Raw genomic sequence first — 18626 nt, forward strand, 5'->3', positions numbered from 1 at the left:
TAGCGTCAGGGGAGTCACTGCTGAGACAGACACCACCGCTCTGTGGAGGCTATGAGCATGGCCTCCTAATACTTCCTTACTCAGTGCTTTCCTCATTCAAGATGGAAAGCTCCAGAAGAAAGAAATCAATTGGCTGAACTTAGGTCATGAGCCAGTTCCTTTGCTAGAACATGGGATTTTAGGGAAAGGATCTGAGTTCCTTGGCTTCTGTGGTAGGAAGAGAAACAGGGAGTACTTACTCTCCCAGCAAGACTGCCTACATAAAGAAAAAATGGTTACATAAGAAAAGTTAAGTTTATTAGGAAGAAATGTGGAGGCTGGGCCACAATGTTTAGGTATTAGTTTGCTGGGACTGCTGTAACTAAGTACCACAAACTGGGTGGTTTAAACAACAGGGTTTTATTGTGTCAGTTCTGGAGGCTAGAAGTCTAAAATTAAGATGTTGACATGGTTGGTGTCATCCGAGGGCTGTAAGGGAAGATCTGTTTCAGGGCCTTTTGGTTTGCAGATGGCCATCTTTTCCCTGCATTTCTTCACACTGTCTTCCCTGGATATGTGTCTGTTCTTGTGTCCAAATTTCTCTTTTATAAAGACGTCAGTCATATTGGATTAGGGCCCACCCTAATAACTACATTTTAATTTAATCTCCTCTGTAAAGACCCTATTTCCAAATAAGGTCGTATTCTGACGTACTAGGGGTCAGGACTCCAATCTATCCTTTCTAGAGAGGACACAATTCGACCTATAACAATTTAACTCTGAACTGCAGAAGAGAGTGACTATTAATAGTTATTTCTGGGGAAATTCAAGGAATAATAAACTGAATGAAAAATGGGCTTTACCAACCTGCTAAAGACCAGATATTTCTGCCAGTAATAGGGAAAAATTTGAGTCAATTAGATCAATCTCTGTAACCTGGTCTTCTTTGTAAGACACTTTCAAAAAGTCTAGAGTCGTAGACTTTCAGAGCAAAACTCGCACATTTCTGTATGGATGGGCACTTCCTCCTGTCCTCACTGATCCCAAACCAGGGCACACAACAGTCACCTGGACAGCTTCTAAAATTACAGATTTTCAGGTCTATCCCAAACCTACTGGATCAGACCATTTTGGGGAATAAAAAGAGAATGTTATAGTAAAGAAGAAATATATTCCAGGTAAATCTAATGCAGTACAATGCTAGCATTTGTCAATTACTCTCTAACCAAGTGGGATATACATGTACAAGGAAATCTTCGCAAAAATGAGACCATTTCAATGAAAGATATTTTCATGATAACTGCAAATATTTGAACTACTATCAGAAGATGAGGATCTGTGATGTGGTCTGGTAACAGACTCATACCCACTTCTCCAGGAATCTCAATCATATCAGCTCCATGCTCTGTTAAGACATAGTTGTATATCTGCCCAGCTCTCTAAAAGCAATTTTGCCCATCTCTAAAAAAAGAAGCATCTTCCTCCCCATTCTATTGCATGGCAAGGTCAGGGTTGGATGCCTTGGGAAAATGTCAGATATCAAACATGAAATGTTTAGAAGATCACGGTTTGTCATTTCCCAAAAAAGACATATCCTAGGACAAAAAGGAGAATTGTTCCTTCACATGATGGTGCCTGCAAAAGGTTGCCATGGAAGTCTGGCGATTGGGGCAGTCTGTGATCCATCATCTCAACTAGACATTTCCTGTGGGCCTGAAGCTTTCTATGGGAACTTTTCTGAATGTTTCTCTTGTAGAGAGCCCTTCCCTGGTGGCAGCTTTTGATTGTCCTTCCCCAACTAATGGTTTTGGCTTTGCTAGTAGTCCCCAGCCAACTCAGTCTCTCCAGATAAAAAGAGCAATTCAATTCTGCAATTTTTTTTCCGAAAATTAAATTAATGAGTTGATTAGTTTTAGGTAGCCAAAATAATAATAATTATTTTTCTATGTTCAACTGTTTTGGTATCTGCATATGCACCTTTAATGAGGAATGTTTCTGAGGTAAGAGGAACATTATCTGAGCTTACTACATTTGAAATGGATGTTTTCCCTACTATGTTGTAGTTTGGTTCAAGCATCTGTTTTCCTCCCCAGCACCTGTCTGCCTGGTGCAGAGGAAAGGAGAATGAATAAGCAAAGAACTGATTTGTCTGCGTAGCCCAGTATTTACTACTTAATTGGTTGCCAGTGACCAGATTGCCACAATTTATTTCTAAAGAAAACAGACGTTGCAATGAGAATATAAGTACTTGACCTGTGGAGTCCTGCGATAAAATGTGTGAAAATGTCAACTCGTAGTGCCTAGCACAAAATAGGTGCTCCACAGATGTCCGTGTCCATTCTTCTTCTCCCTAATCATATTATATGCTTACCTCATGGCATCTTTCTTAGTGGCAAATCTCCCCCTACAGATAGCTTCTATGCTTTCTTCAAACCCATTCCAATGGTGCTTGCTTGACAGCTGTTACCTGGCCATCAGGCAACACTTGTGTAAGTTGCTCATCGATTAGGAGGCACTCACCAAAGCCAGCCCAGGTTCATAGATCCCTCGTCTGTACTCACAACTCAGCAATTACACACTTCTTTTGGAAAGCTGCCCTGGCTACAACTGTGCCAGAGTACCCCAGAGGGCAATTGGCCATTGTCTGATGTCCTTGGAGGAAGGAAGGCATCTGCATTTTTAAGGGAAGGGGAAGACAGCAGTGTCCTGACACCTGTTGAAACTTTGGCATCCTGGGACTTCACTCAGCTGGTTCTTAAAGGTTCTGCCTCTTACCATGGCAGAACACAATTGCTTTTAAGGAATGTTTGGATAAAACATTTTCCAGGCCACATTTATCCCCCTGCAGGACTATGTTATATGTGACAAAGTTCCAATTTTGAGGCATGACTTGTGCCAATCCACACAGGCAATTAGAGCTGACACATTCCATGAGTTATTGGTCAAGCCCTCAAGAGACCAGAAAGAAAACAACAAAGGAAAACTTTACTAATAAAGGGAACCAACTGGAGTTGTGCATGAAGCCTTCAAACAGAAGTTTCTTCCTCAACTCGTCTTGTCTTGTACTGTCTTACTATGTCTTCTGCCTAAAACCTCCACAAGTCTAGGTGGGACATGGTGGTGTGTTCGATGCTGTGCAGTGTGGCTAAATGTGGTTGATCGTCGTGGTACAATACTTGAACATGGACCACCTGAGGTGGAACGTGCAAAACTCGGGGACCGTTTCTGACAAATATAGTTTAAAACCTCAAGTCACATCCAGTGACATCACAGCCTGAAAGCAGCCCTTACTCTATAAAGTGCAACAGAGGTGCATGGAAAGGATCTGTCTGCCCCCACCTCCACGACAATCTACCAATCATCAGATATACCATGTGCACAAATTATTTAGTGAACCAAAATCCCTCCTGGAGAAGGTGCTGTGACATCATTTTCTAATTACAAATACCACTAACTCTTACCTAAGTCTCTCATACAAACAAAATGCTATTTCAAGCTTTCTATGATCTTTGGAAAAACCAACCAGGAGTTCAAAAAGGAAGCCTATTCCATGGATGGTTGTGGAAATTTCCATAGTTCTAGGAGCCTGATTCTCTGATCACTGACCTATTTTTATCCCCTGAGTATCTATGCAAGTATAATTATAGGATGTATTCATTGAATCATTTGAATTAATAGAAAGTCTAAATGCAAGCTATCATTTAAGAATGCAATGTTAATGTTTTCAAGTATTCAGTGTGCAGTGACTCTAGAACAAAGTGTTATATAATGGAAGCTTCGGGAAATCACACAAATGATGTAGATAAGACACAGAAGAACTATTTTTAATTGTCAGCTTTTGGTATGTAAACAGCTTTTGAAGAGTTTTAAATTATTATCACATATGTTTAATAAGTTCAGTGCAATCTTTTCAAGCTTTGTTAAAAAAATTCTTTCTGATACCACAGTCAACATACTGTCTTGGCACTATTTTAAAAATTCATGTTCTCTCCTTAAGCAGAATGAATTTATACACTCTCTCTACCAAGAAACAGTATACATTGTTGGGCCAGGCACGGTGGCTCACGCATGTAATCCTAGCACTTTGTGAGGCCGAGGCAGGTGGATCACTTGAGGTCAGGAGTTGGAGACCAGCCTGGCCAACATGGCGAAATCCCACCTCTACTAAAAATACAAAAATTAGCTAGGCATGGTGGCACACACCTGTAGTCCCAGCTACTTCAGAGGCTGAGGCAGGAGAATCACTTGAACCTGGGAGGTTGCAGTGAGCTGAGATCATGCCACTGCACTTCAGCCTGGGGGACAGAGCAAGACTCCATCTCAAAAAAAAAACCACAAACAAACAAAAAACAAAACAAAACAAAAAACGAACAGGCCGGGCACCGTGGCTCACGCCTGTAATCCCAGCACTTTGGGAGGCCGAGGCTGGCAGATCAGGAGGTCAGGAGATCAAGACCATCCTGGCTAACATGGTGAAACCCCATCTCTACTAAAAATACAAAAAATTGGCTAGACGTGGTGGTGGGCGCCTGTAGTCCCAGCTACTAGGAAGGCTGAGGCAGGAGAATGGCATGAACCCAGGAGGCGGAGCTTGCAGTGAACCGAGATCATACCAGTGCACTCCAGCCTGGGCGACAGAGCGAGACTCCATCTCAAAAAACAAACGAAAAAGAAACAGCATACATCATAATTATATACAGCAGCAAAATAAAATACTACATTAAACCACATAGACTATCCACAGAAATTTAAAATATAAAACCAAAAACCCACATAGACTTATGATAAAGCAACAATAGATTACTAAATCAAGGATGATCTATTGTACGTGGGGGTGACTTAAGTTTGTTTTCACAAATATTATTCAATTTTAAAAGCAAATCATTATGCACTTGGACAGCATTGAGAGAATATGAGAAATGGTTGCCAGAGAAACATCTCTGTTTTGGGTAAAAATTTTAAATATAATCTCTATTATGTTCCTTATGGTTCCACACATAAAATACCACATAATAATTTCTCTTATAGTCAACTGTTAATAAAATATAAATCTTTCCTGATGTCGCAGGAAACTTTCTTAAATGAGATTATAAGAATACAATGCATAGATTATGTTTTTATCTTGGCTGCCAGTGACCTCAGAGCTAAATTTTATAGCTTACCACAGGCATTTCCTTAGCCTAGCCTAGGTTGTCAGGTAGAATTTTCTCCTTTTTCGTTCTCTGCTTTCTATTGCTTAACCCCCATTCTGTTACCTCTCTTTGTGCTGCAACTCATATTTTTCTGGAGATAGGCAGGTAATATCAATAAAAGGAAAAATTAACGTTAATGAAAATGAAGATCATGCCAAGCTCAGTCTCCGTATGAATAATCACAATTTCTAAATTAGTGGTTTTTTTTTTTTTTTTTTTTTTTTTTTTTTTTTTTTTTGAAACAGAGTCTCACTTTGTTGCCCAGGCTGGAGTGCAGTGGCACGATCTCGGCTCACTGCAAGCTCTGCCTCCCAGTTCATGCCATTCTGCTGCCTCAGCCTCCAGAGTAGCTGGGACTACAGGCACCCGCCACCACGCCCAGCTAATTTTTTTGTATTTTCAGTAGAGACAGGGTTTCACTGTGTTAGCCAGAATGGACTAAATCTCCTGACTTTGTGATCTGCCCGCCTCCCAAAGTGCTGGGATTACAGGCGTGAGCCACCGCACCCAACCTAGTATGTTCTTTATTAATAGAGTTTTGTTTCATTTTTACATATTTGTATGTTTTTCTTGTATTTTATCTGTATTTCCTGTCTTCATAACCTAATTTTTGTCCCCCCTGGGATCATACTCAGTGAGTAACACAATCATAGAAATCAGCAATTTGAGGGCTGTGAGATAGTTTCTTTATGTAGAAAGGCAACATTGAACTTCTTTTTTCTTCAGCTGTAAAATAAGGAAAAGAGAACATATCTTTTTTTTTTTTTTTTTTTTTTTTTGAGATGGAGTCTTGCTCTGTTGCCTAGGCTGGAGTGCAGTGGCGTGATCTCGGCTCACTGCAACCTCTGCTTCCTGGGTTCAAGCAATTCTCCTGCCTCAGCCTCCCACGTAGCTGGGACTACAGGTGCGTGCCACTATGCTTGGCTAATTTTTTTGTATTTTTAGTAGAGACGGGGTCTCACCATGTTAGCCAGGATGGTCTCGATCTCCTGACCTCGTGATCCACCCACTTCGGCCTCCCAAAGTGCTGGGATTACAGGCGTGAGCCACCACACCCAGCCAAGAGAACATATCTTTAAGAATTACAGATTGTGTCTATAAAATAGCTAAGACAGTTTCTGGCATGTGGTAGAAAAGCATCTCAATAAACAGTAGCTTTTATACAAAGAAAGTGCTCTTTCTTCCAGTGATATAGTAGGAAAGTTCTGGACTCAAAGCTGTAAGACATTATTAGTCCAGTTTTAGTTTTGCTGCTCACCAGATACATAAATACTATGGATACACCATTTAATCTCAGAGAAAGTACTCTCCACTAGGAGTAGAATGAAAACTGCATATATAGTTTAAATATTCTAGAATCCTGCTATGGTTTGAATGTGTCCTCCAGATTTCATGTGTTGGAAACTTAATTCCCAAATTTGCTTATCGATGGCATTTGGAGGTGGGGCTTTTGGGAGCTAATTCGGATTAGATAGAGTCATCAGAGTGGTGCCCCATGATGGGACTCGTAGCTTTATAAGAAGAGGAAGTGAAACCTGAGCTGGCATGCTCTTGCCTTCACACCATGTGATGCCCTCTGCCATTTTACAGTGCAGCAGGAAAGCCCTACCCAGGTGCTAGCACCTTGATCTTAGACTTCTCAGCCTCCAGAACTGTAAGAAATAAAATTTCTTTTCACTATAAATTACTCAGTCTGTGGTATTGAATTATAGCAATGGAAAATGAACTAAGACCAATTTATATTAAAAATGTATAAAGAAGTGAAATTATTTTTAACAATATATTTTAACACAGTACAGCCAAAATATTATAATTCCAATGCGTAATTAATATATAACCTTATTAGTAATACATTTTATGTTATTATTTTTTAATCAAAAGTCTTCAGTATCTAGTGTGTATCTTACACTTACCATACATCTCAATTTGAATAAGCCACACTTTATGTGCTCAGTAGCCACTTGTGGCTAGTGGCTACAGTACTAGATAGCACAGAATTAAAACTTCTCTTTCCACTATTAAGAAATAGAAATAATTGTTAATACTCAATACTGGCGAACATGTGTGAAATGAACATCTTTCTGCAACGAAGTTAATTCAAAAACACGCTTAACTCTTTTAGAACCAATTTTGACTATCAAGATTGTTGTAAACCCATCTGACAAGGGATTAGTAACCAGAATACATAAGGAGCTCAACAACTCTGTAGAAAAAAAACTAATAATCCAATCAAAAAATAAGCAAAATATTTGAATAGACATTTCACAAAAGAAGACATACAAATGGCAAATAAGCATGTGAAAAGGTGCTCAACATCATTGATCATCAGAGAAATGCAAATCAGAACTACAATGAGACACATCATCCCAGTTAAAATGGCTTATGTCCAAAAGACAGACAGTAACAAATGCTGGAGAGGATGTGGAGAAAAGAGAACCCTTGTACAATGTTGGTTGGAATGTAAATTAGTACAATCACTATAGAAAACAGTTTGGAGGTTCCTCAAAAAGTTACGAATTGATCTAACATATGATCTAGCAATCACACTGCTGGGTATATACCCAAAAGAAAAGAAATCAGTATATCAAAGAGATATCTGCACTTCTATGTTTATTGCAGCACTGTTTACAATAGCTAAGATTTGGAAGGAACCTAAGTGTCCATCAACAGATGAAGTGATAAAGAAAATGTGGTACATATCCACAATGGAGTAGTATTCAGCCATAAAAAGAATGAGATCCAGTCATCTGCAACAACATAGATGGAACTGGAGATCATTATGTTAAATGAAATAAGTCAGGCACAGAAAGACAAACATTGCATGTTTTCACTTATATGTGGGATCTAAAAATCAAAACAACTCAACTCAAGGACATAAAGAGTAGAAGGATGGTTACCAAAGGCTGAGAAGGAGAGTGGGAGTGTGCGGGGCAGGTGGGGATGGTTAATGGGTACAAGAAAAGTAGTTAGAAAGAATGAATAAGACCTACTGTTTGATAGTACAAGAAGGTAGCTATAACTTAATTGTATATTTTGAAATAACCTAAAGAGTGGATTGGATTGTTCATAACTCAAAGGGTAAATGCATAATCTCCATAACGTGCTTATTTAATGCCTGTATTAAAACATCTCATGTACCCCATAAATACATACACCTATTATGTATCCACAAAAATTAAAAATAGAAAAAGATGGTTATACATAATTATACACATCCAATAATGCTGTTTATGGGAAATTATCTTAATAAAATAATCACAATAGCTCCAGGCGCAAAGATATTCATTACAGTATTAATTATAGTTACAGAAAATTAGGATAATCCAGAGGCCCAAATATATGAATTTAGTTAGATAAATTACTTATGTAATATATATAACACAGTATAACCCTACAGGGTAATATTACATAGTGGTTAAAATCACTTTGCATTAGAGAGCTGGAAGTATTTTCAAGCTATGTTTTGGTGATAGTTGCACAGCAGAATAAATGTGTTAAAATTTGTAAAACTATAGTCTTATGATTGAGTGAATGTTATAGTATGTAAATTATATGCCTCAATCAAGCTATTAAAATACTATAGCAGAATATTTAGTAAAATGTAAAATGCTCACAATTGTTGGTTAAATTTTGCCAAAATCTCTATATACAAAAATAATGAGACACATAGAAAATTAGTAACAGTTGTTACTTAAGGGCAGTAAGATTTGGTTACACTGTCATTTTCTTTTCTGTGCTTTTCTATACTTTCTCGATTTTCTATACAAATATTTAATAGTTTATCATTAGAAAGCAGAAATGTTACAAAATTATGTTTATGAAGAATTGCTGATATTATACAAAAAAATATATCTAGTTCGATTTGAAGTGGCAAGCAGGATAGAAAAGTGCATGCAGAGAATAGCTGAACCTTGAGAAGAGCAAACACTTCCATACTGCTTACTTTATCAGGCACTGATTATCAGCACTATTAAGTGCTTTGCATTTATTAATACACGTAGTCTTTACAACAACCCTATGACATAGAGTCTATTACAGTCCCCATTTTTCAGGTGAGTAATGTGAGATAACCAGAGAAGTAGATGGGCCAAAGTCATACAGGTCTTAAAAGGAGGAGCTAAGAATACAAAAGCAGGCAATGCGCTCCAGAGCCTATGCGCTGACCTGCTGCTATCTATGCAATGCAGCACAGAAATGGACCAAAAAGCTCATCGTTCTTATCTCTGTGTGATGCGAGTCTAGTTCTTATCTTTTTGGGTTATTATTATTTTTTGCTTTGTTATCTTCACATAGTAAACACACATTATTATACTGACAAATAAATTTTATTCGAAAGATAGAATCATTAAACCACATCAATAACCCAAAGCTAGTAAGCACTGCCTATGTCAAGGGGTTTGGTAAGGATTCCATATAAACGGAAAGGCCCTCTCTGTGTAAGGTAATGTGACAATTTTGCTAGCATTGTGTCAGCACAGTGTGGGCCCTTGATTGTTCTTGCTGACTTTCTGAAGAGCCATGGGGTGGAGGGGATGAGGCTTGAAAGGGAAGTGCGTGGAGCTTACTTAGGCAGGTGGCCAGAATGGCGGCTTGGCCGCTGCAGCAGAAAGTCACCCGGCAAAAGTGCATCTAGGATATTTGGGAATAAGATCCAATTGTCTCAAGTCCATTGCCTTGAACCCTGGGTCTATTTCTCTTTTGTCTGTAGCCTGTCATCTGAAAAATGTCGTGTTCCAAAAACATTTTATTCATTAAATTTAGCCCCTGCCTTCCTCTCCTGAAAGTGGATCTGTGTCGTCCAGGTTTCCGACGCTCCCCCTCCTCTCGTAGAAGTCCCCTGGGCAAGACAGGAGTAAGTGCAGTGGGCGAGATCATGGCAGTAAAGGTGACCTTGTCTGCAAATTGCACATGTCCTTCCTTGCCACAGAGATGGGATTCCAAAACAGACCCAGTAAAAGCCAGTTGAGGAGTTTCACAGAGTCACAGCAGGGTGTTCAGCTTCATACATAGTTGTGGGATGACTCACTACCAAATGCTTCCTAAAAGAGACTCCTTAAGTTACGGTAACATTTTAGAATGGTATTTATAGTGCCAATAGAAAATAGGAGGGGCAAGTTATTTGGAGCATTGCCTTTTTCTGCACACTCTCCTCCTTGCCAGCTACTTCTCTTTTTCAGTTTTCACATCTTCTTTGTCCCCTGCCTGAAGGCAAAGCCTGCAAGAGACAGCCTTCTGATGGCCAAGGGGCTCTGCAACTGACCCCATGTACTGGCAATAAACAACCTTTCAAATGTTCCCATTATATTCCCCCTCTGTCCCAAATCCCCACCCTAGCCCCTCCAGCTAGACCCTCCAATCTGCTATGCTCCTTCCAACAGTTCTGTTCTCTGTTTATTAACAATTCAGATGTACTGTCTTGAAATGAGTGGAAATGCCAGAGGTTATTTGTTCTGGTTTCCTTCCACTGTGTATGCTCCGTTTCCGTGGCTGTCTGTTGGTTACCTAGGATATGGCCAGGGGAGGCAAAGGATTGGCGGGGAGCTTGGATGGATTCCCTAGGAGGCTGTGGAGCAGGGCTTAGTGGTCAGTAGGATGCCCTAATTGAGTGCCTGATTAACCACTCAATGACCCCTTCTGGGCTGGGCTCACAGTGTCCTCTCTAGGACTCCAGGAGTTCCACATCCGTACCCTTGTTTTGGCTCTTCTTCACTGGTGAATAAATTTGTGTATCTGTCCACCACAAGGCTATAGGATTCTCTAAAACAGTGATTATATATTATTCTGTGTTGTGCCTGGCACAGTTCAAAGCACACAAATGCTGCTTGATATATGTAGGTCAAATTCATACCTAAATAAGCACTTACTCTGTTTTTTTTCTTTTTTTAGTTTGAAATAATTTTGGCTTTTAACATTCCAATAATGATTTTGATGGAAAATACACCTCATATTTATTAATCACCAATTGCATCAAGACCCTTTTAGCTCTATTAACTTCTTTACCCTTCACAACGACTTTATGATAAAGTAGATATTATCATCGTCATCATCAAATTACATATAAAATCACCATGTTCAGGGAGTGTAAGTAATTTTGCCTGAGATCTCTGTTAGGAAGTGGCGAAGCCGGGATTTAGGTCTCTGGGTGTCTTATTGCTTACACTGCTCCATAAAGCCCCCAAACTAGATTGCTACCTATATGTATGCTTTAATTATGTGAATTAAACTGGAAAAATGTGCTGTTTTGAAAGTCACTCAAAGAGTTAACATTGGAAATAAATGAATGGCTATGTGGAAATTTTAAAAGTTTATTATCGTGGAAAATTTCAAACATATACAAAAGTAGCAAGAAGAGTACAGAAGTCTCATGTATCCTTTATTCATCTACACCTGCTTCATTTACATTATTCTTCACTTTCCCTTTTCCTCCACTGGATTACTTGGAAAGAAATCCCAGATAGTGACTCAATTGACTAAGATCTTTAAAATTGTTAACACAATGATATTTCTGCTCCTGGAACATAAACATGCTTAGACAATTTTGGTAAAACCATCCAGAGAAATTGATTCCCTCTGGGTGTTGGAATTATTCAGCTGCTGTATATATATATATATATATATATATATATATATACACACACACACACATATATACATATATACACCTATATGTGTATATACGTATATAAACATATACACATACATATATGTATATATAAACAGCAGCTGAATAGTTGCTGTATATATATATGCTATATATATATATATATATATATATATATATAGCCATATATATGTGGCTAACCGTTCACTATATATGGCTAACTGTTCACACTATCCTCAGACCCTATTAGTTCTTCCATTAGTTCTTTAGAGTGTAAAATATACCCTACATAAGTGGAAAGCAAGAGATCCACTAAAGTTTACTCCATATTTTAGATAGACTCACATTTGGGGAATAAACATGTAATTTTGCATGTCCCAAGTCAACCTCAACAGAGTGCTCTAGATCAGCATAAATGAATTAAACTTTCAGGTGCTATTACTTTCTTTTCCATTGCAGATTTTATATGCAGTATCACATAAGTGAGCTTTTTCCATTCTCTTCAATGGAGTCTCTGTCCATTTTTTCAGAGGCTGGTTGTTGGTAGTAAGAGCAGGAAGGATAACATCACCAGCATTTTCCCATGACGCCCTCAAGAGTTCAAGACTGGTTTGGAGAAACATCCAACATTTAAATGTGTATAGAAAAACTTTCACCCATCCCAGCAATTTTTACAAAAGTTTTGGGAGAAAGCCTTATCAAGAATGCTCTTTTATCTGGGGGAAACTGTTACAATTCTACTCTTCAGCATGATTTGGGTTTTGATCAAAACTGAAGATTGTGACAGTGGGATTTTATGCAGAGGTCTGAGGTGTATGTGCACATATGTGTGCATGTTTGTGCACATGCACGAACATACCAGACCTAGCAGGTGGGTGGAGAGTGATTTGTAAAAGTGACAGGAGGGGCACATGAGTGAGAACCATTTTGGCGTCTGTAGCTTTATATACTTGGGGATGTCAGGTCTAAAAATAAATCTCCTTTGGGACCATTGTTGTTTATCTGTATCCTGGGTTTTCCCATTCTTAAAATTACCCTGACATACATAAAAAGATTGTATTCCAAAGGTTAATGCCCATTAATCCGAAGGGAGTGGTGAGTAAATTCCTTATGTATCAGTCTAAGAATAGGTCTTGGAGCTATTCAAGCGTGTGCCATCATGTGAGCAGTTTCTTCTTTTTTTAAAGGAAACAAATGGTAATGGTTGGGGAAGAAAAGGAATAAATGGTACAAAAATGGATAAAAGCATTTGGATAAAATAAAATTTACCCTAAACATATCTCTGTGACTTGAAAGAATCACTGCATAGAAAAGGTTTTATGTGGGGCGGGGTTGTGGGGGGAGAAATTGTCTGAGAATATTTTCCCTGCTGTGGCATTTCCCATTGGAGCCTAACCCAAAACTCTGAAAATCTAAGGAAAGTGAGCCCTTTTATTTTATTTTTTTTCTTTTTTAAGGCTGCTTTGCACTGTGAGTTTTTTTGACTCAAGGGATTCTGATTCTTTCCTCTGCATGCAAGGATAACAGGCCCTAGCCATGTCCAGCTTGCCCCCTCAACACAGGTCAGAATCCCTTTCGGATTTCTGTTTCCAACAGAATGTCTGGCAGCCAGACTTTCTGAATCAGCATTGTTTCTGCACCGCTGCTCCCGACACGCTGGAGGCCAGGCAAAGAGCAAAATAAAAAGAATTGAAACTAATTCCGCAAGGCTGGTAAAGGTTTCAGATAGAGCCCAGCTTTCTCTCTGAATCCGTTGTTCTCCTCTGTGCCCCTTTATGCTTCTGGGCACCACCCTCTAGGTGAAAGAGTCTCCTGGGACCAACACCTAACCGGGTTTCCTCACAGTACCTGTTTGTATGGTGAGTTAAAAACAAGCAAAATTTAAAAACGGTGTACATCTGGACAAGTTGGAAAGGTCAACTGGATTTTTTTTTTAAGGATGTATTTCTGCATGACTCACTGGGCCTTCTCACTTCCTGCTAGAATTATTACAAAATATATCTGGAAGACAATGAGCCTGCTGATGACTTCCCTTCATGGACTACACACAGGCCTGCTGTGGTATCAGGCGCCCCTTGGCCAGCAGCCCTCTTTCTTGGTCCCCTCTCCAGGGTCACTAGCAAAGACATAGACTGGCCACAGATAACAATGACTTCTCCCAAGCTGGCTTGTTTCATTAAGCATTTTGGGAAAACCAAATGGCTATTGATGATGATTGAGATTTTGCTCATGTGCAGCCCTAAAGGGCGGGAAAAACACCACTCTGGAAAGGTATTGGATGATAGCTGTGAATCACATTTCTTATGAAGACTGCTATTTTGAAATGTGCTTTGTAATAATATTTCAGGCACTCAGTTTAGATTTCAAGTTCTCAAGCAAAATTATATACAGTAAGGCGGAAACTCTCTGCTCTCCTTGCAAATTTTTGTTGGTGGTATTCTCATAATCCTATTTTTTTCTTATAGGACAAATTTATATGTCTTCTGAGGTATTATTATTATTTTTAGAGGGAGTCTTGCTCTGTCCCTCAGGCTGGAGTGCAGTGGTGCTATCTCGGCTCACTGCAACCTCTGCCTCCCAGGTTCAAGCAATTCTGCTGCCTCAGCCTCCCGAGTAGCTAGTATTACAGGCAAGAGCCACCACACCCTGCTAATTTTTGTATTTTGGTAGAGATAGGGTTTCAGCACTTTGGCCAGGCTGGTCTGGAACTCCTGACCTCAAGCGATCCGCCCGCCTTGGCCTCCCAAAGTGCTAGGATTACACGCGTGAGCCACTGCACCCGGCCCTGAGATATTATTTAGACGTCTCCTGAGATAATTAGTTGTATGTTCCCACCCCTCCTCTTTATTTATAGTATTTTCAAAGAAAGATCTATTTTAAAATGTCACCAATTTAGATAAAGATGGGAACATTTTATGTACTTATAAAACATTAGTGTTCATGCAAAAAATAAATGTCATAACAACAATTATGCTATATCCAGTCCTAGACCCACCTCTTCTCTTAGATCCTCCTCTTGCCCAGTCCTTGGAATTATTTATTCACATCCTTGTGTTGCCAACTCACCACTCTGAATCTTTAGCCCTAACCTCTCCCCTGAGCATTGTTCACCCATCTCTAATGGTCAGTTGAATAATTCACTTACATGACCAGTCACCTAAACCTTATGGTTCTTACCTGGGGTGATTTTTGCCCCTCAGGAGATATTTGACAATTTCTGGAGGTGTTTTGGTTGTTGAAACTTAAGGGAAAGGTGCTATTGGCATGGTGGGTAGAGGCCGGGGATGTTGCTAGATACCCTAGAATGCATGAGAAAGGCCCCCATGACAAGGAATCCTCTAACTCACAGTATCCATAGTGTCTAGACTGAGAAATCTTGCCTTAATCTAAAAAGAAATTTATCAGTTTTTCTCCTAAATCCCACTTTTTCCATTTTCTGTCTCTACAAAAAAAAAAAAAAAAAAAAAATTAGCTTTGTGTGGTTGTGCACGCCTGTAGTCCCAGCTATGCAGGAGGCTGAGGTGAGGTGGGAGGGTCACTGGAGCCAGGGAAGTCAAGCCTGCCATGAGCAATGATTATACCACTGCACTCCATGCACTCTAGCCTGAGTGACAGAGAGAGACCCTGTCTCAAAACAAAACAAAAACCTTCTCTGAACAATTCTAGTTATTCCTTCCTTTGAACTCTACTGTGTATTTGTCACTAAATGATGTACTGCTCTATATTATTTTTTTGGATGTGTGTGTGTATAGTTCATCTCCCTAAATGGATTTGAGGTTTCCTTGCAGCAGGGCTTATCTCCTCTTTTCTTTTTATGCCTTTAACTATGCCCAATCCAGTGCTCTGCACTTAGCATATACTCAATATGTTTCAGATAAATGAATATATCTTCAGTGAATGGTTGAATCCTAAAGTTTAAAGATGATACATTGGGGTGATGGTAAGGCTTTCCCAAGAAACTTAGACAAGGGGTAAGAAAGGTTGCTGTTAGAAATTTAAAGAAATTAAATAAGCATATAACAGAAATAGCATGTCTTCTGGGGTTTATAGAAATATTAGTTAGATGTTAGTTAACTATCATCTTAAACTTTTAAATAAAGACATGCAGCACAAGAAAAAAGGAATAATAGAATTAATAATTTACCTTCAATCTTAGAGGATTGAAATTGCTGAATTTGGGGGACACGTATGTGTGGAGGATTGTTCCCTGTGATATGATGGAAATTTTATTGAACCGTATCTTCACTTAGATGACATGATCCTTGAGACATTTCCCTTCCATTTGTTTCAGTTCCATGCCAACCAAACAACATTCAGATTAATAACCCAGTTTCCCAGCTGGGAAGATGGGAACGTTTCCATCAGCGTGTGCAAAGGGATGCCTTAGCTAGGAGGGGCAAACCTTCAAGACTCTGGACAGAGATATCACCCATAATAAATTAGTAAATTGGTCTTTTGGCTTATACATTCATCTCCTGTGGCCTAGAGTGTGAGTGGCTCCCCAAGATTCCGACCATGTCTGGGATTATTGATAAGGTCCGTTTGCTGGGCTGCAAAGTCTAAGGGCCAGATCCTGGCTTGTGACTCATTCACTAAAGCAATGCCATGTTGAAAACTGCTTGACCAATAGCTAACTGGCTGTTCCCCTGTGACATCCCTATTTTGCCCCAAGTCATTCTTTTGAGCTTCAACAAATCTTAATGATTTCATCCCAGATCCTGAAATTATCACTTTGTTTTTTAATCTCTGAAGTACTTTGAAAATTCCATTCATACTTGATTTGGAAATATTCTATCGGAAAAAAACCAAAATGCCCACATGCAGCTTCTTTTTAATAAAGGAAACGAAATGGGAAGGTCAAATTGCTTTTAGAACTTTTTATAGGCCTGGCAGCACTGGAGACATTTCATCATTGAAGAACGTGTGACAAGTAACCGGGACCATTTGCTGAGGGTTTCTCAGGGACAGACCAAGAATAGCAAAAGAGATCTTTTCTAAAACACCCCATGATTTGATTCGGTTTTTCTGAGAACAGCTAGGACGAAATAGAAATAACTTACAGCTCGTATTAGTTAATGTGAGCATTTGTTACAAGCTCTTGTATGCAAAACAAAGATTGAGTTCAACTTGATTCATCACTCTAGTTCTCTTTCCATGTTCTGCTCACATCTTTTCATTTAATTGCAAGAGTTTCTTGTTTAATGTCATTAATTAACAGAGGAAGTTGGGATGAAAATATCTCGAGTGCTCCACCTAATTATAATCCCAGTCATGAATGCTGGAGAAAATGTGGCTTCTTACTAAAAGGAAAACAGTCTACAACAATATTATGCAGTTTATAAATTCCACCGAACCGCTGTACAAATAAACAATGCTACTGAATCACACAACAAATCATCTCACAATTAGGCCACACAAGACCAGCTGCTTTATTAAGGAGCCTGTGAGCCAAAGAGAAGGACTTTGAAGATAAATATTGCCATATGTGAAAAGAGAAAAAATTCCCAACAAACCTTAATTGCACGGAGCTTCATTTTCAAACGCTATTTGCCATGGGAATAAAGGATTTCGTGTTGTGACCCGTGACTATTGTAAGCATCATCTGAAGTGTGGGAGATAGAATTACGGATCTGATTGGAGGCCCTGTACGCCTGGCTACATGTGAAATGTGCCTCCTTGCTTCATCTCTTCTTCCCTTTTCTCATCCCACTGGCATTTCTCAACACTCAACATATACAATTGGTTTCCCATTAATTTATGTGGATTGTCCCCTTTGTACCTCAACTGAAGAAACATGTGAAATGCAGGCTGGCCTCTCAGAACTATAACTTGGTGGATATCCCCAGGGCACAGACTTATTTTAGTATTTGTTAGAGTTCAGCAAGAAGGCTATCTAAATTTGATGATCCATTCCAAAGCTAAGCATTAATGCTCTGGCTTAACTGCAATTCTTAGATTCTCCTTGCATTTGACAGTAACTGCAGTTCTTGGATTATGCTTGTTACCACTTCCTTTTTTTTTTATACCCTTGACAGTGACTGCATTTTTAACTTCATTTCTCATTTATGTCAACTAGTATCCAGAGTAGGACAATCATATAGGAAATAAGAAAAAAATACAAATAAAAAACCTAGAGAAATCCCAAGATACCAGAAGCTTAGGGAATAGAGCCAAGATTTGCAGGTCACAGCCACCATTGTGAAGCCCAGAGAGTAAAAGTCACCCAGAAGACTAGAAGGACAATTCAAGGGATAGCTGACTCCATTTTTAATATTTTAATCTTTGTAAATGCAATACTAGAACTTTTTAGAAGAAAATTACTTCTTGTTATTTGTATGTATATAATGTTGATGAGGCTAGTGTCTCTTAATTCATAGGTGCACAACCTTTCCACTTATAGGGAGCCTTCCTTTGGTCCATGATGGGTGCAGTAGCAACATGGACATTACAGCCGTGCTTTTCCAGTGTCATCTTTGCACTCTGTTTCCTGCAACGTGTTTTTTTTTTTTTTTTTTGTACTTCATGAAGGAATTTCTTCTCTCTCCTTTTATTTTCTCTATGTAAGTTCAGGGATCAAACCTGCCTGAAATAAATTAGAACCTCCCAAAAGGACAGCCAAGCTTATCACATACCCATAGTTTATAACGTGTCAAAATATGATGCAGAATGTTTTGAGGTTGGTGATGGAATAAATGTTATGTTTTTTGAGCAATTACCATAATCTGTATAAAGTTTTATTTTAGAAAGCCTAAGAAGAAAATTAAAGAGTCAAGAAGAGACCAAATCCTTTATTCTTTTACAATGAGAATGTGTCGTTAACAGAAAAAAAAATTCTGAAACACTTATTTACTTTA

This window comes from Symphalangus syndactylus, chromosome 19 (assembly GCF_028878055.3).
Source record: "Symphalangus syndactylus isolate Jambi chromosome 19, NHGRI_mSymSyn1-v2.1_pri, whole genome shotgun sequence".
Taxonomy (NCBI): domain Eukaryota; kingdom Metazoa; phylum Chordata; class Mammalia; order Primates; family Hylobatidae; genus Symphalangus; species Symphalangus syndactylus.